General features: G+C 37.2%; 1 long non-coding RNA gene and 1 pseudogene across 2 annotated transcripts in view; both read left to right on the top strand.

The window, feature by feature from the left end:
• The window catches only part of LOC144369944 (uncharacterized), a 44,585-nt gene that overhangs the window by 9,618 nt on the left and 10,816 nt on the right, over positions 1–24,151 (top strand). The gene's annotated exons all lie outside the window — the stretch shown is intronic.
• On the top strand, positions 5,810–7,074 carry LOC144369943 (C2 domain-containing protein 2 pseudogene; annotated as a pseudogene).

Genomic DNA, 24,151 nt, shown 5'->3' with positions numbered 1-24,151 from the left:
ATTTTTCCCAGAGAATCCATGTTTGGGGTCATTGATTTGAAAGAGGACCCATTCTGAGCATTTTCCTTTCACATTTTTGATTCTACTCTTCTGGTAATTAGCATCTCCAGCAGTTTCTGGATGTGAGGGTTGATCAAAGAGAGAACACAGCCTCTACTTACTGGTGTGTAAGGTCTCCCCAGAGTGTGGGGGTCTGGTCTATTTTATAAAAAATATGATAAACTATTTTGAACTATAGTCTCTTCACTGTGCTGTAAAGTACTAAAACTTATTACTTTATCTATTTTGGTACCCATTAACAAATAACTTTTTGTTTTGGGCACCAAAAATTGAACCCCAGGGGAGCTTAACCACTGACCCACATCCCAAGCCCCTTTCATTTATTTATTTATATTTGTTTTGTTTTTTAATTTTGAGACAGGTTCTAGTTAAGTTGCTTTAGACCTCACTAAATTGCTGAGGCTGGCTTTGAACTTGCAATTCTCCTGTCTCAGCCTCCCAATCTACTGGGATTAAACATGAGTGGCACTACACCTGATGACAATTAACTTAAAAAAAATCTAAGTATAGTCAGAAGAAAAAGTACCCAGAGTTAAATATTTTAAACCTATTTGTACAATTATGCCAACTTAATTTTGATGCATTGCTTGATATTTTACAAAGTGTAGGATTCACTTTGGAACCTGAGGACATGCAGTTGCCTAATCAGGCCAGATTTTAAGATGTGAACTTGGCATGCAATTTTAAAGAACTCAAGTGAGAGCTACCTCTTACTTTTAGCATTTCCTTTTAGGAAAATGTTGTAGTTTGCATCTGGAATGTCCCCGAAAGACTTATGTGTTGGATACTTGGTCCCAGTTGGTGGCACTATTTGGAAGGTGGTAGAGACTTTAGGAGGTTGGGCCCCTTTAAAGATGGGTCACTAGGGGTGTGCTTTGAAGTATTATTTTGTCCCTGATTCTCCCCCTACCTCCATTTCCTGGCTATGAGATGAAGAGCTTTATTCTGCCATACCTTCTGGCTCACTAGAGGCCCAGAAACAATGGAGCCCTGTGACTATGGATGAAAATCTCTGAAATCATTAGCCAAAATATTTCCTCCTCTGAGTTTTTCTCAGGTATTTTATACATCCACACAAAGCTGCATGATTCAGAAAAGAGAAATGTTTGACATTTCAGATTATTGGCTGACCTGTGAGTGCAGAAATGTGAATTTCTGCATGTAGCGTAAAATTGATTTAAGCAATCACTGTGTAATATTTATGTATCATACCTACAATAATTTTAATTCTTGAAATACTTTTAAAAGACGTCCTTTCCCTGAATTTTTAATGGCAGATTTTTATCTACAATACTCACATGATTCTGATAAAAACAAATGGAAGTGCTCATTAAATATTAGAGTAGATGTTGCCAGGTAAAGTTATAGGAACGGAAGCTTACATGGGAAAGGGACAGCATAAAAGAGTCCAAAAACAAACAAGCAAACTAGTTTGGAGCAAAGTTCACATATCCAGAATAAATCTATTTATTTTACATCTTTTCAGGCTCCCAAATATCACTAAGCAGAGGGTTTTTGTAAACACAGCAACAGCATTATCTCAAAGTAATGTGCTATAATTGTACACTATGGAAGTATAATTTGGATATATTAGAGTTTGGATCTGGAATGTCCTACAAAAGTCCATGAAGTTCCCAGGGTAGTGCTCTTTGGAGCTCACATAACCTGAAGGGAATGGGGTCTAGGTGAAATTTTTAGGTTATTAAGGGTGTCCTCTTAGAGGGGATTGTAAGACACCATTCTCTGCCTCTCTCTCTTTTTCTTCCTGGCTTTGAGACTAGTAGTTTTGCTTGGCCATGCCCACTTTCCACTATAAGTTTCCCACCACCAGAAAGCTAAAAATAGGTCTGATCAATCATGGACTTCAAAACTGTAAGATAGAATACACCTTTTCTCTTTATTAGTTGATTATGTCAGATATTTATTATAGTTATGGAAAATTGACTAACACCCTAAGGCACCAGTATTCTTAGGAGATCCATCAATGTGCTAATGCACTAAAAGCTTTGTAGTCTTGATGCAACACCAGAATACAGTATTCATCCGGGGCTCTCAAAGTGTGAGAATTGGGACTGCACTTTGAAATCTGTCAATTGGATATCCATGTCCATGACCCTCTACCTCACCATTCTCCTTTCTTTTCTCTAATAAGTCTCCCTGGTACTTTCATGCCTTTTTTCACCCCTAGATTTCACATGAGAAAAATTGTATACTTGTTTTTCTGTGAATGGCTTATTTTGCTTAATGTTATGATCTCCATTCCATTTATTTTTCTCTAAATGACTTGATTTTGTTGTTCTTTATGGCTATATAATACTCCACTCTGTGTGTGCGTGTGTGTGTGTGTGTGTGTGTGTGTGTGTGTGTGTGTGATTTTCTTTATCTATTCATCCATAGACAGATATATCTGGTTTGATTCCATAACTTATCTATTTTGAATTGTGATGCAATTCACAGGAAACAATAAACTATGGGATAGTATGCTTACTTTAATTCTTTTAAAAAATATTTAATTGATTTTATTTTTTAAATACATGACAGTGGAATGCATTACAATTCTTACTACACATATAGAGCACAATTTTGCATCTCTGTTTGTATATAAAGTATGTTCACACCAGTTCATGTCTTCATGCATGTACTTTGGATAATGATGTCTATCACATTCCTCCATCATTGCTAACCCCCTGCCTGCTCCCTTCCCCTCCTACCCCTCTGCCCTATCTAGAGTTGTCAATTTCTCCCATGCTCCTCCTCCCTACCCCACTGTGGGAGAGCCTCCTTATATCAGAGAAAACATTCGCCATTTGTGTTTTGGGTATTGACTAACTTCACTTAGCATTATTTTCTCCAACACCATCCATTAACCAGCAATTTCCATGATTTTATTCTCTTTTATTGCCGAGTAATATTCCAATGTATATATATGCCACATTTTTTTAATTCATTCATTTATTGAGGGGCCTCTAGGTTGGTTCCAAATTTTAGTTATTGTGAATTGTGCTGCTATAAACATTGCTGGTGGGAATGCAAATTGGTGCAGCCAATATGGAAAGCAGTATGGAGATTCCTTGGAAAACTGGGAATGGAACCAACTTTTGACCCAGCTATCCCTCTCCTTGGTCTATATCCAAAGGACTTAAAAACAGCTGATTTTAATTTTTTCAAGGAATTATATAGCTGGATCATAAGTAGTATTATATTTAGTATCCTAAGGAACCTCTGTCCTGATTTCCATATGGCTGTACTAATTTATATTCTCACCAACAGTGTGTGGGTGTTCCACTTCCCTCATATCCTCACCAGCAATCATTTTTGTTGTTGTTGTTGTTTTCTTGATGATTGCTATTCTTTTTTGCTGTTTTTCTTTTTTTAAATAAGTGACAGTGGAATGCATTACAATTCTTAGTACACATATAGAACACAATTTTTCTTATCTCTGGTTGAATACATAGTATATTCACACCAATTCGTGTCTTCATACATGTACTTTGGATAATGATGATTGCTATTCTGACTGGGCGAGATGGAATCTTGGTGTAGTTGTGATTTGCATTTCCCTGATGGCTAAATATGTTGAACATTTTTTTTTGTACAATTATTGTTCATTAGTGCTTCTTTTGAGAAGTTTCTGTTCAGTTTATTTGCCCATTTATTGATTGGTTGTGTGATTTTTCTGTAAAGTTTCTTGAGTTTTATATGTATATATTTGGGGTATTCATTCTCTGTTCAAGAGTGGCTGGCAAAGATTTTTCCCCTTTCTATATTCTGTCTGTGGAAATTGCTTCCTGGGCTGTGCAGAAGCTCTTTAAACTGATGCAGTCTCATTTGTTGATTCTTGCTATTATTTCCTGAGAGAAGACGAGAATTCTATTCAGGATGTCATTGCCTGTTCCAATGTCTTGGAGTGTTTCCCTGTGTTTTCTTCTAGTCGTTTGAAAGTTTCAGGTATTTTGTTAAGGTTTTTGATTCATTTTGAGTTGACATAGGTGAGAATAGGGATCTAGTTTCAGTCTTCTACAGGTGGATGTTTATTTAGTTTTCCCAGCATTGTTTGTTAAAAGGACTGTCTTTTCTCTAGCACTTGTTTTTATTACCTTTGTTAAGAACCAGATGGCTGGGTTTTTTGGGTTGGTTTCTGTGCCACCTATTCCATCTATTTGTTTACATGTCTGCTTTTATGCTAGGACCATGGTGTTTTTGTTACTATGGCTCTGTGGGATATTTTTAAGTTGAGTATTGTGAAGTCTGCAGCAATGCTGTTTGCTCAGGATTGTTTTTGCTATTCAGGGTCTTTTGTTCTTTGCAGATTTTTTTGTAGTTCTATAAAGAATGTTGTTGTTGGATGGTGCTTTCATGAAATCTCACTCATGAATTATTCATAAGAATGATAGAAAGTTCAATTTATAAAAGGATGAAGAGAGATGCACTACTCAGGCGTACTGACCATTCCCTACCATGGCCTCCTGGCTCCAGCAGTGTATTCCCTCCCTGCTCCTCTCACTGGGCCTCAGGGCTCTGCACCTCTCCAAGTTTGGGGCCATTGTGCCCTCTTCAGCCACTGGCTGGCCACCAGCAGATGTCCTAAGTTCGCTGCTGGCCAGGTATGAGTCCTAGCACAGGGATTACTCCAGAAAGTTAGGGCAAGGCAGGCAGGGTATGAGCCAACATCATGGCCCTGCTAGGCTCCTGGATTGGTGAGATACAGTGGTTCATGTAGATATTACTCTTCATTTTGGCCCTGGTCATGGGGGGCCTCTACCTGATGCAGTGGGTGCTGGCCAGGGGGTGACCTGCTGCCACAACAGTGGGCAGAGCCCAAAGAGAAGCAGTGCCTGGAGTCAGATGTGCTGCTTTCTTTGATCCTGACTCTGAACAGCTGAAGAAAAAAGTGGTAGGCAGCCTGGATGGTCACCCTGAAACATGAGGTCAAAAGGAGAAGGGACCCCCTGCAGCTCTCCTTTCAGCAGGATCAGTGGCCACAACTCCAGGAACTGGTAGTTGGAGAAGTCTCCAGTATGGTCCAGTCAGCCCAGGAGAAGGTGGTGACCTGTCACATGGTAGGCAAGAACCATCAGTTCCTGGTCAGCGCAGCATCTTCAGCAGTGGGCTCAGACATCAGATGTATGACATGCAGCGATTCCTGGAGCTATGCGTGAAAAAAAAGAGAGAAGACATCAGATTAGGTGGTCCTGCATCCATGTACCAGAAGTGACCATCCAGATCCATCCTAGAGCACCAAGGGAGGGCCAGATGGGTGAGAAAAATGCAATACTTGAAACCCTCAAGGATATTTTGAAGAACCTGGTGGGTTCTGCCTCTCTATCAGTGGTTCTGAGCACCAAGCCTATAGATGTAAAAGAGGCTCAGAATCCACAGCACATTTCATGTAGTATTCAGGAATCCTGTCCTCCTAAACCTCCAAGGACTCATGAACTAAAACCACAGGTGAAGTGCTGAGAGAGCCATAGCCAAGTAGGAATGACGCATGGCATTTTTGGTTGAAAGGTGACCCCAGCAAGCCATTGAGATGATGATGATGATGTTAAGATTTGCATTCAATTGGAGTTTAGACCCCTGCTGTCTGCCTAGGCCTGCTACTTTGGAGCTCTTTGGGACTCCCGGAGAGTTCCCATTGGTAGGAGGGAATTCCGGAGGAGGGATTTCCTGTTTGTTTAGTGTGTCCTGGGGGAAGGCCGAGTACCTGGAATTCACGGGAGTTTTGGAAATAAAGTTTGTTCCTGCTTGAGTGACTCGTGATTTTGTGCCCAGCCAGACTGCAGCAGTGAAGAATATCAGGGCCTCACTGCAAAATGATCTTGGTGCTTCAGGTACTATTAACCCTATGTGCATTGCCCAGCTAAATGATCCTGTCCAGAGATTCACCAGTACCCTAGCCAAGAACACTATTCACCTCATTTGGAAGGAAGAGTTTCCTTTTGAGCTGAACACCAAGTACAGGGAGTTACACCTGCGGATTACAGAGGACTGGTGGTCCTCAGAGGTCTGCTGGCCATGAACACTGTCTCTCTGGACCTATTCAAGAAGCAGTTTTCCAGGCTACAGAACTTTTTATTGGCCCACCCTCATCAGCTTGGGGCTGGGATCAGTCGCTGAAGAGTTTCCTTACATAGAACCCAGTGACTTCAAATCCTGTCAAACCCCTCCCCCTGTTGCTGCTGCCAAGATAGAAAAGGACCACACTGTGATTCCATGTGGGACTGTGGTCACTAATGTCACTGCCATGAATACCAAGCCTCACTGTAATATGGGGAGGCTGTCCCAGCTGAGCTCTGAGTCTCTGCTGAAGATGTCCATCAGGTAAAGGTCATCAAGAAGGACACTCCATTGAGGCCATCTTGTGTCATGGTGTGCCTGTCAGCAAGATGTTCTCTTCTTCAGATACAGACCTGCTGGAGTTGAACAGCATCAATCAGATCACTAAAGTTGCCATCCAGCAGCTCACTGAATCTTCAAAGCTGAAATTCAAGTCTCCACCGAAAAAGAACACTAACATCATTTTGGGGCTCTCCAAGATCTCACATCATGCCCTACACACAGGCAGATGAATGCCAGCAACAGGCTTTGATGTGATTGTTTCAAGATTATAGAAAGCAACTATACAGGTATGTCCAGGATCCTGTGTGTTTAGGAGTTTTCCTCTATTTTGCATTAGATGACTGCCAATTTGTTAAGTGTTGATTTTATTTATTAATACATAAAAATTACACAGAATAGTGGTTTCATTGTGGTATGTTTGTATATGCACATTATAATTTCATAAATTTAAATCCTCAGTACCCCCTTTCCCTTCTTCCTTCTCCTCCCCTCATTTCCTTCCTCTTCCTTATTGTTCTCCCTTCTATTTTCATGAGTTCTCTTTTTTTTTCTTACTATATTCCACATTTGAGAGAAAACATGATTCTTGACTTTCTGAGTCTACTTTCTTTTGTGTAACACAATGCTCTCCCATTCCATCCATTTTCCTGCAAATGACATAATTTTGTAATTCTTTATGGCTGAATAAAACTTCATTATGTCTATATATCACATTTTCTTTATCTATTCATCTACTGACTGATACCTAGGCTGGTTCCTAACTTGGTAATTTATACAGTAATTCACAGTTCACAATAGTGAGTAATGCTGCTACAAACATGAACAGGCCTGGATCACTATAATATGCTGACCTTAATTCTTTTGGATAAATATTGAGGAGTAAATGGTATAGCTGGATGATATGATGATTCCCTTCCTAATCTTGGGGGGAATCTCCATAATGATTCCCATAGTGGCTATACTAATTTACATTCCTACAAACTGTGTATGAGAGTTCTTTCCTCCCCCCCCATTCTGCTAGCCTTTATTGTTATTTTTATTTTTGATGGCTGTCTTTCCAAATGAAGTGAAATCTCAGTGTAGTTTTAATTTCCATTTCCCCGATGACTATAGTTGTCTCAAGGCAACTATATTTTTAAATGTGTTTTATAAATATATATTTTTAATTTTTTATAAATACACAAACACATTTTTAAATATAATTTTTGACAATTTTTTACTTTTTTGAGAAATGTCTGTTTATCTTTTTTTGCCCACTTATTAAAATGGGTGTTTTGATATTAAGTTTTTTTAGTTCTTTGTATATTAGAGATATTAATCTTTTGCCAGAAGAATAACTGGCAAAGATTTTCTCCCTTTCTGTAGATTCTGTCCTTGTGCAATGAATTGTGTCCTTTGCTGTCTCCTTTGATGTTTTAGTTTGATGCCATCTAAATTACTGCTCTTGTTCACTGAGTTGTAGAAATCCTGTTAAGGGAATCATTGCCTATACTTGTATGTTGTAGCTTTTCCTTTTTACTCTTCTGTCAGTTGCAGTTTCTGGTCTTATTCCTAGGTCTTTGGTCCAATTGAGTTGACTTTTGTACAGAGAGAGAGAGGTATGTATTTTCAATCTTATGAATATCCAGTTTTCCCAGCATCACTTGTTAAGGAGGCTGTCTTGTCTCCAATGTAACTTTTTGGCACATTTGTCAACCATATTTCTGTAGCTGTGTGGGTTTGTTTCTGTGTCTTCTATTCTGTTCCATTGGTCTCTGTGTCTCTATGCCAGTACCAAAGTGATTACTATGACTATGTAGTATAATTTAAAGTCAGGTATTGTGATACCTCCAGCTTTAATCTTTTTGCTGAGATTTTCTATGACTATCCAGGTCTTTTGTTCTTCTAGATAAATATAAGGATTTTTTTCTGGTTTTGAAAAGAATATCATTGGTATTTCTATTGCACTTGCATTGGATCTGCAGATTGATTTTGGTAATATGGCCATTTTAACAATATTAAATCTCCCTAACCATGAACACGGGAGGTCTTTCTATCTTTTGGTGTCTTCTTCAGCTGGATTTTTTTTCATTTTTTTGTAAATTTTTCTTATAGAAGTTTTTAACCTTTTTTGGTTAAATTTGTTGCTAACTATTTTATGTTCTTTGAAGCTATCATTAATGAAAAATTTTTCCTGATTTCTTTTTCAGCAGATCCATCACTACTGAATAGAAAAGTGATTGATTTCTATATGTTGATTTTGTATCCTGTTAATTTTCTGAGTTTATCAGCTTTAGAAGTTTCCTGGTGGAGCTTTTCAGATCTTCTAAGTTTAGGTTAATATCATTGCAGACAGTGGTAATTTGACTTTCTCCTTTTCTATCTGAACCACTTTTATTTCCCTTTCTTGCCTAATTCCTGGGGCTAAAGTTTCATGAACTATAATGAATAGGAGTGGTGAGAGTGGACATCCTTGTCTTGTTCCTGATTTTAGAAGAAATCCTTTCAGGTTTTTCCTATTCAGTGCAATGTTGACATTGTGCTTGTCATAATGGCCTTGATATGGTAAGGACTATCACCAGTGTGGCCAGGAACACCAGCAGTGTCAGTCCAACATTGTGCACATCTTGAGCGGAGGATGGTCGCCTGAAGTTGGCTGGCACGGTGACTTCAGCATTGGTTGCCAGGTGCTGCAGGGCACTGCTACCCCCTCATCTCTCTGGAGAGCCCAGGACCATGGCACCTTGAGACCCTGTGGCAGTGATGCCCTTCCATGGTGAACACAGCACATCTGAGGAGAGGGAGTGAGCACGGAACACCTGGCAGCCACAAGGCCCTGAATGCCACTGCTGGAGGAACCCCTGGCCTCTAGGGACACCAGATGTCAATGTCTCCTGGAGGCTGCTGCAGCAGCTTCTTTAGCCCGCAGTATGTTATATTTCTATTCTTGTTTGAGTCAGAATTTTTTAGTTTCTTCTCAGAATCCTTTGTTGATCAAATCATCATTAAAATGTGTATTTTTCAATCTCCATGTCTTTGTATAGTTTCTGTGGTTTTCTACTTGCTGTTAATTTTTAATGTCATTCCATTATCATTAGAATAGGATACATGGAAATATTTCAATATTTTCATTATCTGCTAACACTTGCTTTATTACCTAAAATATGATCTATTTTGGTGAAAACTGAAAAGAAAGTGTATTCAGCAGTTGTTAGATGAAATATTCTGTAGTATCTTTGTTAACTTTATGTCTGGAAGACCTATCTATTAGTGAGAGAGATACATTGGAATCATCTGGTATTATTATACTGGGGCCTATATGAACCTTTATGTTGCATAGTGTTTTATGTTATTAGGTGTGCACATCTTGAGCAGGCCAGCATGGTGGCTTCAATGGTGGTTTCCAGATCCCGCAGGGCACTGATACCCTCTCATCTCTCTGAGAAACCCAGGACCATGGCATGATTTTTTCCTTTATGAGTATGTGGTGACCTTCTTTTTCTCCTCTATTTTTTTGCTTGAAATGTGCACTGTTGGATATGAATAGATATTCCTTCTTGCTTTCAGATGTCATTTACATGAAATGTCATTTTTCATTCTTTTTCTTTTAGCCTGTGAATATCCTTGACCATAAATGTGTTTCTTGCAGGCAATGATAATTGGGACTTGTTTTTTTTTAGTTCAGTCTCACGATCTATGTCTATTATTTGTAAAAATGAGACCATTTATATTCTCTATGTCTATTTTTTGTAGAAATGAGACCGTTTATATTCAGTGTTATTATAGGAGGAATGTGTTATTTCTTGTCATTTTGATTTACATTTAATGTTTGCTTGTATCCTAATTGTTACATGTTCATCCACACTTCTAATGTAATTTATTCTTATCCAAGATCTCTCAGTTGTTTTTAATCTTCTATATGTAGAATTCTTCTAAGTATCTTCTACAATGCACCCATAGTAGTAATGATTTTTTTTTATTTATACTCATCTTAGTAGGTGTTTATTTCTTCTTCATTTCTGATACTACCATTCCGGTGGTTTATTGGAGATAGTGATCTTAGTTGGCTGTTATTTTCTTTCAGAAGTTGAAATACATTATTCCAAGTCCTCCTGGACGTTAGGGTTTCTGTTAAGAAATTGACTGTTGGTTTTTCTGTAAATGTGACTTGGCTTTTGAAATTCTTGTAGCTGTTAAAATCCTTTCTTTGAACTAAAATTTTGACATTGTAATTATAATATGGTGTGAAGAAGAAGAAGTTTTTTTCTGGTCTGGTGTATTTGAGGTTCTAAATGCTTCTGGTGTCAGGAGGTTCATCTCATTCCCAAGGCTTCAGGCATTTTTCTGCTGTTATATCACTGTCATGGTCTTGTATCTCTGATCCTTCTCTAATGTCTGAGCATTAAGTTTGATCTCTTAATATTGTTTCAGAGTTTTTGTAAATTATGATTGTAGTTTCTTATTATTTTTAAATACTATCTGAATGTTCTTATTATTTTTAAATACTGTGTGATGTCTGCATGATCTTCAAGCTATGAAATTCTGTCTTCTACTTAATCTATTAGAAACACATTCAGTTCAGTTTTTTATTTGATTAATTTTGTCTGTCATATCCAAGATTTCTTTAGTTCTTTTTCAATATCTCTATCTCATCATTGAATTTTTTATATCCTCCTGTACTGATGTCCTTAATTCATTCAATTTTTTTGCATCATCTTAGAATTCATTAATTTTTAAAAAAATATATTAGATGTTGATGGGCCTTTATTTTATTCATTCATTGAGAATGGAAACCAGTACATGCAAGGCAAGGGCTCTACTGCTGAGCCACACTCCCACCCCCCAGATCCATTAATTTTTAAATAATACATTTTTTAATCCAGTATTTCATCCTCTTTGATACTTTTGGAGTCTGTTGGTGTATTACAGACCTTAAGAGGTGTCTTATTACATTGTTATTTGTTTGTTTTTTTAATATTTATTTTTAAGTTGTTGTTGGATATAATATCTTTAATTAATTCATTTATTTTTATGGGGCACTAAGGCTCAAACCCAGGGTCTCACCCATGCTAGGCAAGCATTTTACCACTGAGCCACAATCACAGCCCCTACATTGTTTTTTGCTATCACTTGTATTCTTATTTTGAGATTTGTATATCTGATAGTCTGGGATTTTCTTCCTCTTTTATTTGAGGATATTCTTAAGCCCAGCTTTCTCTTAGCAAGAAGTTCTAGGATATCAGGTTGTTGTGGATTGTTGAATATATTTCTCAGTGGTTTTTGCCATATAATTACTCTGCTAATTTTTTGTGATTATTAGTGATCAAGGCAAACATTCAAAGTTGTGTAGTATGTCAGAGCTTGAGAATTCCCCTTTCTCTGTAGATTTCACAGGATCTTTCTAGTAGATCCGACAATTATGTTGCATATATCAGGGTATAGACATACCCTCCGTGATTGCCCCTCTACATTTGACAACTCTGTATATTCTAAGAGTGTATAGGAGTGTCTTATGTTGAGGTCTTTCTGTTATTTCTCTCTGCTGTGGCTGTGTGATAAGCAAGAATTATATAAACTAACTAGTTTTAAAAGATGGCAAAAATACATTTCATTAAGAAGGAAGAAAATGGGAAAGGAAAGCAAGGGAAATGTACCCTTAGAGAGAGCAAAGGCTGGGCAGATGATGCAACCCTTACTCTTGTATTGCTTGACCGACTGCTGCTGGAATGGCCTAGATTCAAAGCTTATTTAAATAGCTCTTGACTACTCAGCCTCACAAGGTAGGATTGAATGGTAAGTAATGTCTGTTGAAGTTTGGTTAGGACAGACTAGACTGATGCATCCCCGGATTGGGGCTGATATTGAATTATAAATGGGAAACTCTGGTGGCTGAGGTCAAACTCTGTGTTGAACTTTTTTGGGTGGAGTCTACTACACTGAAATTAGGAGAACACACCCTTAGGGCCTGGCAGATGCTCTAGGGTCTGTATCTCAGGTGACTTCTGAGAATTCTACTTATAGAATCTCCTGGGTGGAGAGGTTGTGACAGGTCTTGGGCACTCCACCATCAACTATGGCCTTTCAAGGCAGTCCTCAAATGCAATTATGTCCACCTGTTCAGCTTCCAAATCCTCCTCAGCTGATTATGCAAGCCATCAGACTGAAAGGGAAAGCAAGTTTCTCTCCACTCCAAATCTCTGACCTCAATCCCCTTTGATTTCAATAGATTTCTGCCAGGTGTACCCTGACCACATGATAGGAGTTGGCAAGGACAGTCTGGCAATATTTGCTGTGATCTCCCTGGTTCCTGCAGCAGCACTAAGCAATACATCAACAAATTTGATACACATTTTTGAGAAAGCTACCCTGGATGCATGTGGAGAGTGGGTGGCATCAAAAGTAGATGCTCGTATCTCCAGTTGAGGTCAAGAACAGGTCACTTGGATTTGGATGATAATAGAGGAAAAATACTTACATGGCTGGATTGGAAGCAGCCTTAGAAGAGGACTGGAATAACTGGCTATTGGGAGACAAAGATGTCAGGGTCTGCCTTAGACAACTGGTGAGATAATAATACCCTACACACAAAGGATCAGCTGTGGGATCATTTGTTTGATTTTACACCTGGTATGTTTTTGGTGTACTTGAGGATTCATAATGAGGCTGACAAATTCAAAGCTGGGACTGGGTCTGTAACTATCATTCTCTTCATAGGTATTAACAGAAGCCACTGCCATGAGAAAATGGATTATTAGATTTTAAAATGAAATCTATATCCCCTTACAGGTGATGATTTTGGGGATGATCTTGAAGTATAAGTAAATTTATAATTGTAAGGCAATATTACAGATGAATATTAACATTTAGGCTAAACATGAAATTATGTTTTAACATTTAGCCTAAACATGAATTTGCATTTGAATAACCAAGTTGGCGTTCTGGCATATTCTAATTAGTTATATAATTATATACAATTAATTATATATTCCACATAGCTCCTCTGAACGAGAGTCAATTTGTAGAGAACTTCCTTTGTTTCCTTTCATTAAAAAGTAACACTGCATGAAGCCAACTTTTATTCCAGAAGAAAACTTATCTAGGTTCCATCCCAAAGATCCTTTACTTTATCTTTCCATCTTGGGCTGGTTTATGACAGCCATTACTTTCTAAACATTTATGTCAAGGTTGACTGCTGGCTCTTCCCACACTTATTGAGTATGTGAACTTTCACGTAAGTGCTCAATCAGCATATAACAAAGATGTTTGTTTAATCATCCCAAAGTGATGATTACTTTGGATTACTTAATAATCAGGAAATTCAAGCAAAATCAAAGGAAGTTCTCTACAAATTCATTATTGCAACAACTGGAATTTTTAATTTAATGCCTGGAATGTATTGCAAGAAATGTCCTTTTAAAGAATCATACTACCTTGTTATATTAATGCTTACACTATGAAATCCAGCCAGATGGCAAACAGAAAACAAAGAATGCAGGAAGGAAGCATTAAGAAACAGAATACAAAATAAAGTGACACAAGTATATCCAAACACATTTGACATTCAACATTTTGTGATAAACTTCTCTAATAAAGCAAAGAATCTATAGTTAATAAAGTTACATAAAGGGGCATAAGAAGTCTGCAGGGTGCAGACAAGTGGTAAACCAGGCCTCCTATAGCCTTCCATGATACTTTCTGTTTACCCCTAAAATCAGCTTTGTTTGCCTATTTCTTATACATACATGGGTTTTTCAGCTTAAAATTAACACCAGTAAAATTGGTTAGATACTCAAATAAACCTGATATATCTGGGAAGAATTAAGACACAAATATTGAAAGTATAATCAATGATTTGGTCTTACTCTAATCAGTTGAGGAGATGTCCTTAGCTCAGAATTGCTTAGGTAATTGTAGTTTTTGTCCCCCATGAAAGCAATAATCTAAATGAGCTTTCTTAGATGAGTTTAAATGTTATTTCAGTTTCTGATGTTGTGTTCTTACTATAGGGGACAATGCAGCACTCAGTGTAGTATGGCACACAGAGGTTGATGAGTATGTCTGTTGTGTCGAATGAACTAGAAAGAGCCTCTTAGAGGTCTAGAGAAGCATATGTTTGCTCATATTAATAATTTTTCAAAAATCAAATAAGATTAGGGGAGTAGGTCTCTTTATAGCTCCCTCTTCTAAAAAGGATAGAATATGACAATAACATGTATTTGTTATCACTTTATGCATCACACCTGTGAAAACACAAGCTATGTCTCCAAAAAAGGACAAATATCATTACAATCAAATAAAATGTGACTAAAAAAGACACATGATTTCATAATTGACCGTACATTTAGAAATGCTTGTGAAAAGTGAATGGAGATATAACTGAGGTCACTAGAACCAAGAGAATTAGTCTGGGTCATGTTTGACAATAGAACTGCACTTTGAAGGAAGTTTTTTGGGATAGAACATAAGCTCAACTAAGAAAGAAGATTAGGCAATTATATGTTCCAGCCCCCCAAAATCCAAACAAATAGATGGCTGCAAGGAAAATTCAGATTTCAAAATTAACAAAACTAAAAGTTGGTTCTTTGAAAAAATAAATAAGATTGACAGACCTTTAGCCATGCTAACCAAGAGAAGAAGAGAGAGAACTCAAATTACTAACATACGGGATGAAAAAGGCAATATCACAACAGATGCTACAGAAATACAGAAGACAATTAGAAATTATTTTGAAAACCTATATTCCAATAAAATAGAAGATAGTAAAGACATCGATAAATTTCTTAAGTCATATGATTTGCCCAGACTGAGTCAGGAGGATACACACAATTTGAACAGACCAATATCAATGGATGAAATTGAAGAAGCCATCAAAAGACTACCAACCAAGAAAAGCCCAGGACCGGATAGGTATACAGCAGAGTTTTACAAAACCTTTAAAGAAGAATTAATACCAATACTTTTCAAGTTATTTCAGGAAATAGAAAAAGAGGGAGCTCTTCCAAATTCATTCTATGAGGCCAACATCACCCTGATTCCGAAACCAGACAAAGACACCTCAAAGAAAAAAACTACAGACCAATATCTCTAATGAACCTAGATGCAAAAATCCTCAATAAAATTCTGGCGAATCGAATACAAAAACACATCAAAAAATTGTGCACCATGATCAAGTAGGATTCATCCTTGGTATGCAGGGCTGGTTCAATATACGGAAATCAATAAATGTTATTCACCACATCAATAGACTTAAAGATAAGAACCATATGATCATCTCAATAGACGCAGAGAAAGCATTCGACAAAGTACAGCATCCCTTTATGTTCAAAACACTTGAAAAACTAGGGATAACAGGAACGTACCTTGACATTGTAAAAGCTATCTATGCTAAGCCTCAGGCTAGCATCATTCTGAATGGACAAAAGTTGAAGGCATTCCCTCTAAAATCTGGAACAAGACAGGGATGCCCTCTATCACCACTTCTATTCAATATAGTTCTCGAAACACTGGCCAGAGCAATTAGACAGACGAAAGAAATTAAAGGCATAAAAATAGGAAAAGAAGAACTTAAATTATCACTATTTGCAGATGACATGATTCTATACTTGGAAGACCCAAAAGGGTCTACAAAGAAACTACTAGAACTAATAAATGAATTCAGCAAAGTGGCAGGATATAAAATCAACATGCATAAATCAAAGGCATTTCTGTATATCAGTGACAAAACTTCTGAAACGGAAATGAGGAAAAACACTCCATTCACAATATCCTCCAAAAAAATAAAATACTTGGGAATCAACCTAACAAAAGAGGTGAAAGATTTATACAATGAGATCTACAGAACCCTAAAAAGAGAAGTAGAAGAAGATCTTAGAAGATGGAAAAATATACCCTGTTCATGGATAGGCAGAACTAACATTATCAAAATGGCAATATTACCAAAAGTTCTCTATAGGTTTAATGCAATGCCAATCAAAATCCCAATGGCATTTCTTGTAGAAATAGATAAAGCAATCATGAAATTTATATGGAAAAATAAAAGACCCAGAATAGCAAAAGCAATTTTAAGCAGGAAGTGTGAATCAGGCGGTATAGCGATACCAGATTTCAAACTATATTACAGAGCATAGTGACAAAAACAGCATGGTACTGGTACCAAAACAGGCAGGTGGACCAATGGTATAGAATAGAGGACACAGAGACTAATCCACAAAGTTACAACTATCTTATATTTGATAAAGGGGCTAAAAGCATGCAATGGAGGAAGGATAGCATCTTCAACAAATGGTGTTGGGAAAACTGGAAATCCATATGCAAAAAAATGAAACTGAATCCCTTTCTCTCGCCATGCACAAAAGTTAACTCTAAATGGATCAAGGAGCTTGATATCAAATCAGAGACTCTGCGTCTGATACAAGAAAAAGTTGGCTCCGATCTACATATTGTGGGGTCGGGCTCCAAATTCCTTAATAGGACACCCATAGCACAAGAGTTAATAACAAGAATCAACAAATGGGACTTACTTAAACTAAAAAGTTTTTTCTCAGCAAGAGAAATAATAAGAGAGGTAAATAGGGAGCCTACATCCTGGGAACAAATTTTTACTCCTCACACTTCAGATAGAGCCCTAATATCCAGAGTATACAAAGAACTCAAAAAATTAGACAATAAGATAACAAATAACCCAATCAACAAATGGGCCAAGGATCTGAACAGACACTTCTCAGAGGAGGTCATACAATCAATCAACAAGTACATAAAAAAATGCTCACCATCTCTAGCAGTCAGAGAAATGCAAATCAAAACCACCCTAAGATACCATCTCACTCCAGTAAGATTGGCAGCCACTATGAAGTCAAACAACAACAAGTGCTGACGAGGATGTGGAGAAAAGGGTACTCTTGTACATTGCTGGTGGGACTGCAAATTGGTGCGGCCAATTTGGAAAGCAGTTTGGAGATTCCTGGGAAAGCTGGGAATGGAACCACCATTTGACCCTGCTATTGCCCTTCTCGGACTATTCCCTGAAGACCTTAAAAGAGAATGCTACAGGGATGCTGCCGTATCGATGTTCATAGCAGCACAATTCACAATAGCTAGACTGTGGAACCAACCCAGATGCCCTTCAATAGATGAATGGATAAAAAAAAATGTGGCATCTATACACAATGGAGTACTATGCAGCAATCAAAAATGACAAAATCATAGAATTTTCAGGGAAATGGATGGCACTAGAGCAGATTATGCTTAGTGAAGCTAGTCAATCCCTAAAAAACAAATACCAAATGTCTTCTTTGATATAATGAGAGCAACTATGAACAGAGCAAGGAGGAACAGCAGGAAGAAAAGACTAACATTAAACAGAGTCATGAGATGGGAGGGAAAGGAAGAGTAAAGGGAAATTACATGGAAATGAAGGGAGACCCTCATTGCTATACAAAATTACATATAAGAGGTTGTGAGGGGAATGGGAAAATAAACAAGGAAAGTAATGAATTACAGTAGATGGGGTAGAGAGAGAAGAGGGGAGAGGAGGGGAGGGGGGATAGTAGGGGATAGGAAAGGTAGCAGAATACAACAATTACTAATTGGGCATTATGTAAAATTGTGGATGTATAACCGACGTGATTCTGCAATCTGCATTTGGGGTAAAATTGGGAGTTCATAACCCACTTCAATCTAATGTATGAAATATGATATGTCAAGAGCTTTGTGATGTTGTGAACAACCAATAAAAAAAATAAAAAATTTTAAAAAAAAGAAAAAAAAGAAAATTCAGATTTCAGTTAATTTCTCTTAGATATCAAAATCAGAATCTCCAAAGGATTGATGTAGTAAAATAGGTTTTAACCAATTTTAAGTTTCTCATGTCCTAGTGAAATCTCTATATTCTATTCAATTTCCTTAGTCCTTTGAAGATAGAGGAGGCTGATTATTTTCTGATTATCATTCTCTTAAATATCTTATTATGTTCATTATTTCATTATTGCTGTTTATTTTTCTGCCCCCATGATGACTTTTACTTTTGTTCATATTCTGGATACTGTGCATAGTCTAAGAGGTAAAAAGTATTAAAGTAAATGTAATTTTGTTTTGTTTGGTACTGGGGATTGAACTCAGGGACACTCAACCACTGAGCCACAACCTCAGCCTTATTTTGTATTTTATTTAGAGATGGGGTCTCATTGAGTTGCTTAGCACCTCGCCTTTGCTGAGGCTGTCTTTGAACTCGAGATCCTCCTGTCTCAGCCTCCCAAGCCACTGGGATTATAGGTGTGCGCCACTGCATCCAGCTGAAAGGGAGTGTAGTTTTAATTATCATGACTAAAGTTATATGACTGATGATCTTAAGGCATTTTTTATAATGGAACGTTTCCATGTACAAGGGCTTTCTAACAAAGACCATCTCACTAAATGGCTCTTTCAAAACAGTCTCAGCTTTATTCATTCTGCACACTATCAAAATGGTTGCATTATAGTATGATGGCCTTATATTAATGTTCTCCTTTCTCTGCTATGCTTTTTAATGACATAACTTGCATTTTTATATTACTATTAGTCAGCAGACTACATATCAGATTACCTGTTTTCCTACTATCAAACCACTGTATATGAAGCCCTTCAGAATTTTAATATAAAGTCTTAATTAGCAAGTATTTTACCAGAACTAAAGTATCTGTATGCTTATAAATGATAAAATAGTTATAATAATAAAAAGAATATAAACTCAGTAATCCAGATGGCCCATGGCATGTTCTTGAAAAAACAATCTTTTGAAACTATCAAGTTACACTTTATGCAAGTTTCTAATTCCCAGCCCCTACCACTAGCTCTTGACACTAGTAAGTCAGTGAGGATGTGCTAAGCCCCTATGTATTTCTTCATTTGTGATGGCTGAATCTTAGAGAGCAAGTTAAGTGATTTTGCCAACTTTCTGGAGTCTTTTCCTGGCATCCAGCTTCACCTGGACAGAATTCTCTGGCCACTAGACTGTGCCAGAGATCACCCAGAATGTGAAATGACATGTGCCAATGATGACTGGTGGTGCAGACAATATGCAGTGAATCAGAGTGCACTCTCTTCCTCCAAATAATAATCTCTATTTAAAAGATTGATTTTATCAAAATTTAGTCCTGCCTGGGCTTGTTCTTACCACAGAGTCCTTCCTCCTGTAAGTGACAGTTGAAGACAAAGCTTTCATCAGTAACTTGATTATTAATTAAACACCTTTGTCCTGGAGAGAAGCCTTACTCCTTCCATCAGAATATAATGACAGAAAAGGTGTTTCAGAACTTAGAAGCTTAAGTGGCAAATGAGTGTTACTTTGCCTATTAGCTATGGCTCTTTTTCAATGAGTATACTTGTTTTCTTGGGTGGCCATAGCAAAGTGCCTCAAACGGGGTGGGGGGGTGTATGTCACAGAAATTTTCTCAAATTTCCCCTTTTTATAGGGACACAGTCATATTGGATTGAATTCTACCCAATGTCCTCATATTAACTTGAATGTCTCCAAAATCATGTTTCTTTATGAGTTCATATATGTTGGTACTGAGTTAAGATGTCGAAATCTTTTGGGAAGACACAGACAGTTCAACCCGAAACAAGTCACATATTGCTCTATCTTTAAATGTTGTCAAATATTATAAAACCCCTTCTTGCTGGTTGTTCTAATGACTACGTAACTACTTGTTCTAATTGATCTTGCTAACTTTGTCAGCAAGAATCTTTTTCTTTCCTGTATTTCTTCCTTTTTTTCTTTTTAATTTTCTGTCAATGACTTGACTAAGAAATAATTTCCCATTTCTTTTCTTAAATTCTTTGTCTCTATAATGTATACATTTCATCTTTTTTTAACTTTGCATTTTAATAAGCTTTCAATGTTTCCATGTAGATACTAATACTCAGTCCTGGGAGTTTGTTTTATTGCTTTTAATCTTTTACATATCACAAATCCTTTTAACCATTATTTGAGCTTGGCAACACTCTAAACATAGAAATGCACTTTAAAGAGAAGGAAAAAAAATAGTAACATTTTACACTAAAATGAAAGACAAATCATCACTGAGAGTCATTCAGCACCTTGTTTATTAATATCTCCTGTTGTGATATTGGTTAAATGGGAAGCAGGTACATATATATGACATTCACAACTCTGCACTATTTGGCTCTTTTCTGCATGACACCCCTCAGTAGTGTCCTATGACCATCCCCCATCCTGCATCAGCCTAGCTCCCTGGACTCTGGCAGTGGTTTGCCTTCACCCAATGGGAGATACTTGTGGGGAGTGGTGGGCTGGAAGGGAAAGAGGCCAGGGTGCTCATTATCTGACCTCTGTGGTTCTTATTTGGAGACAGCCCTGGTAGGGGCTGAGTTCTGAGACCATTGCTGAGGTGGTATTTGTTCTTCCATGATAGCCTCAAGCCAAGGTCCAGGAGCATGCCTCTCCCTGTCACACCTAGATGTGCAGCCTACTTTTAGGTGGTGTTTGTCCATCAAGGGTCTCCTCATACTTGCCCACACCTCTGAGAGCAGTCCTTTCCTCAAAGATTCTTCATCAGTCCATCTTTGCCATGTCTTCCAAGGTCAGGGGATTCTGACTTAAAATTTGAATACAGTTCTCTTTCTTTTCCTATGAACCTTGGAAGAACAACAAACAATCCCTGAGAAAGCACTTGCCTTTCAGCAAGTTATGAAAATGGCCCATGAAAGACCATTTCCATTCAGAAAATAGTTCTTCAAGGGTATTCTACACTTTTGTAGAATGTTCTAAATACGGGGAGATAAAGATGTTTTCTTTAGTTCAGTTAGAGCACCAGCACCCTAGAAGGTGAGACACTAAGCCCTACTGTAAAAAAAAGTAAAGGCAAATATTATGTGGGCTTAACCTCAAGGATACCTTATCTCTACTGGGGCCAGATGTTTATTCAGACATAAACATCACCCACATCAGAATGCTCTTGGAGTGTCTAATTCCACCTTTACTCATAGGCTGGTGTTCCATGGCTCAAACCAGGTGGCTGTGTGGATTATTACAATATTGAAATACTTACATAGTGATTGGTGAAGAATCCTGAATGGCCCCCTGCTGCCAGCCTGTCCCTGCGTCTCCTCTGACAGTATCTATACCTCCCTGTTCTCCTGGCAGTTGAAGTCCTCTGGGTCAACTCCAACCCTATGGACAGGAAGTTCATTCTTACTGGCTGCAATTTGTGCTATTTTAGTGATTAAGTTTTTAATATCATCTAGTGGATCCTGCTCTTATTTAGCTTTTTGACATTTTGGAGTTCATCATAGCGTTTTCATGTTAATTTGGATTTTTGAAAGTTGTACATTCATTATCTTGACTACTACTTTTTGGCATCCCTTAAGTTTTCCACCCCATCTTCATCTTAATTCGCTCTGGAACTGGCCCATCTGTACTCATTCTGGCATACAGTTTTCAAACTGTTAGGGCTGTTATGTGATTTAAAAAAAAAAAGCAATGAAATGATGAGAATGGTGTCAGGTGTTGCTGGACAGAGTGACAGACTCATGTGAAGGGACATGGGGCCAAGATTGCCATTGAAGAAGGCAGAGTCCACCTTCTCTTTCTCTCTGTAGAAAGGGGTATATAGAGTCAGCTTGGGCTACCATAACAAAGTGCCATGACAGAGTCACTTGAACAATAAAAATTATTGACTCACAGTTCTAGAGGCTGTAAGGCTGAAATCCAGATGTCATTAGGATATTTTCTTCTGAGAATTATCTCCCTGGATTATTGTATATGCCATCTTCTCCCTATGTTCTCACATGGTCCTCCTTCTTGTGTGACTTTGTTCTAATCTCTCCTTTTTCATATGTATGTATGCATTTATTTATTTATTACATATTATTGTATAAATTAACAGGTTTCATTGTGTAATTTCCATATGTACATGTATAATGCATTGTCCTTCTCTCTACCCTTTTTCAACTTCCTCTATCCCTGCTACCTGCTTCCTGGTCTCTAATAATCCTTTTTTCTGGATATCTTTTTTTTTTTTTTTTTTGGTTTTTAGTTTCCACATATGAGAAAACACAAGAAATACTTGCCTTAATGTGTCTGAATTATTTCCTTTAACAAGATCCATTTCTGTTTTCCTGCAAATGACAGGATTCATTTTTTTCTTTGACTGAATCATACTCCATCATTTAGACATAGTATATTTGCTTTATTCATGCATCTGTTGACAGGCACCTTGGCTGAGTTCATATCTTACTTATTGTGAATAGTGTCACAAGAAACATGGTCATTCAGGTGTCTTTTTTATTTGCTGATTTCATTTCTTTTGAATAAATACCAAGCAGTGGTATAGCGGGGTCATATGGTAGTTCTATTTTAATTTTCTGAGGACCATCCATACTGTTTTCTATAGATGTTGTACTAATTTACATTCTTAACAACATTGTGTATGATTCTGTTTACATCCTCATAAGTGTTTTTTTTTTTTATAATACCTATTCTAACTGGAATAACCATCTTACCCAACTTGTTAAGATGTAATCTCCTTGTAGATTTAATTTAAATTTTTGTAATGCCTAAAGAGGTTGAGCATTTCATATATAATTATTGGCAATTTGCATTTGAGAACAATCTTGAGTAGAATAGTTTGAGGATAGTCTTCTTTTGAGAAGTGTCTATTAGGTCATTTGTCCATTTATATCATATTACTTGCTTTTTGGTTGTTAAGTTTTCCCTGTATTCATCCTCTGTCAGATGTATAACTGGCAAAGATTGACTCCTATTCTCTTTGTTTTCTCTTCACTCTGCTGATTATATTCTTAGCTGTGCAGAAGTTTTTTAATTTGATGCAATCCTGCTAGTTCATTCTCATTCTGATTTCCTGTGCTGTTGGAGTCCTATCTTGGAAATCATTACTTTTGCTACAGTCTTGAAGCATTTCCCCTATGTTTTCTCTAGCAGTTTCCAAGAATCCTGTCTTACATTAAGATTTTTAATCCCGAGTTGATTTTTGTACAGGGTAAGAGATAATGATCTAGTTTTGATCTTCTACATGGGAGTATTCCAGTTTTCCCAGCACCATTTGTTGAACAAGGCTTGCTTTCTCCAATATTTTGGCACCTTTGTTGATAATCAGTTCGAGTGTGTATTTACTTCTGAGTTTTCTGTTCTGTTCCACTGATATATTTGCTTCTTTTTATGCCACTTACTATACTGTTTTTGTTACTATGTCTCTCAGGTATAATGGTGTTTCTAGCATTGCTCTTTTTTCTCAAAATTGTTTTAGCAATTCTGGATCTTTTTTTTTTTTTTTGCTGACATATGGATTTTAGAATTTTTTTCTATTTCTGTGAAGAGTATTATTGGTATTTTATTGGGTACTGCATTGTAGATTGCTTTGGATAGTATGGCCATTTTAATAATACTAGTTCTCCTGATTCATGAACATAGTAGGCATTTCCAACTTCTAATGTGTTCTTCATTATGTTTCTTCAATACTTTATAATTTGCATTGTAGAAGTCTTTCTCATTCTCAGGTTTATTCCTAGCTATTTTTTCCTCTTCTTTTCTTTAACCTTCTTCTCCTATTCTTCCCTTTTCCCTATCTTCTTCCCTTCCTCTTTGTTCATTGCTAAAATAAAATAACTTTCATGATAACTTTCTCAGAGAATTTCTTATTGGTTTATACAAAACAACTGACTTTTTAAAAAAAAATTTTTTAGTTGTTGGTGGACTTTATTTTATTTGTTTTTATGTGGTGCTGAGGATTGAACTAATGCCTCACACATGCGAGGC

The sequence above is a fragment of the Ictidomys tridecemlineatus genome, chromosome 13, assembly GCF_052094955.1.
Source record: "Ictidomys tridecemlineatus isolate mIctTri1 chromosome 13, mIctTri1.hap1, whole genome shotgun sequence".
Lineage (NCBI taxonomy): Eukaryota > Metazoa > Chordata > Mammalia > Rodentia > Sciuridae > Ictidomys > Ictidomys tridecemlineatus.
This window is presented reverse-complemented; position numbering and strand designations above follow the sequence as displayed.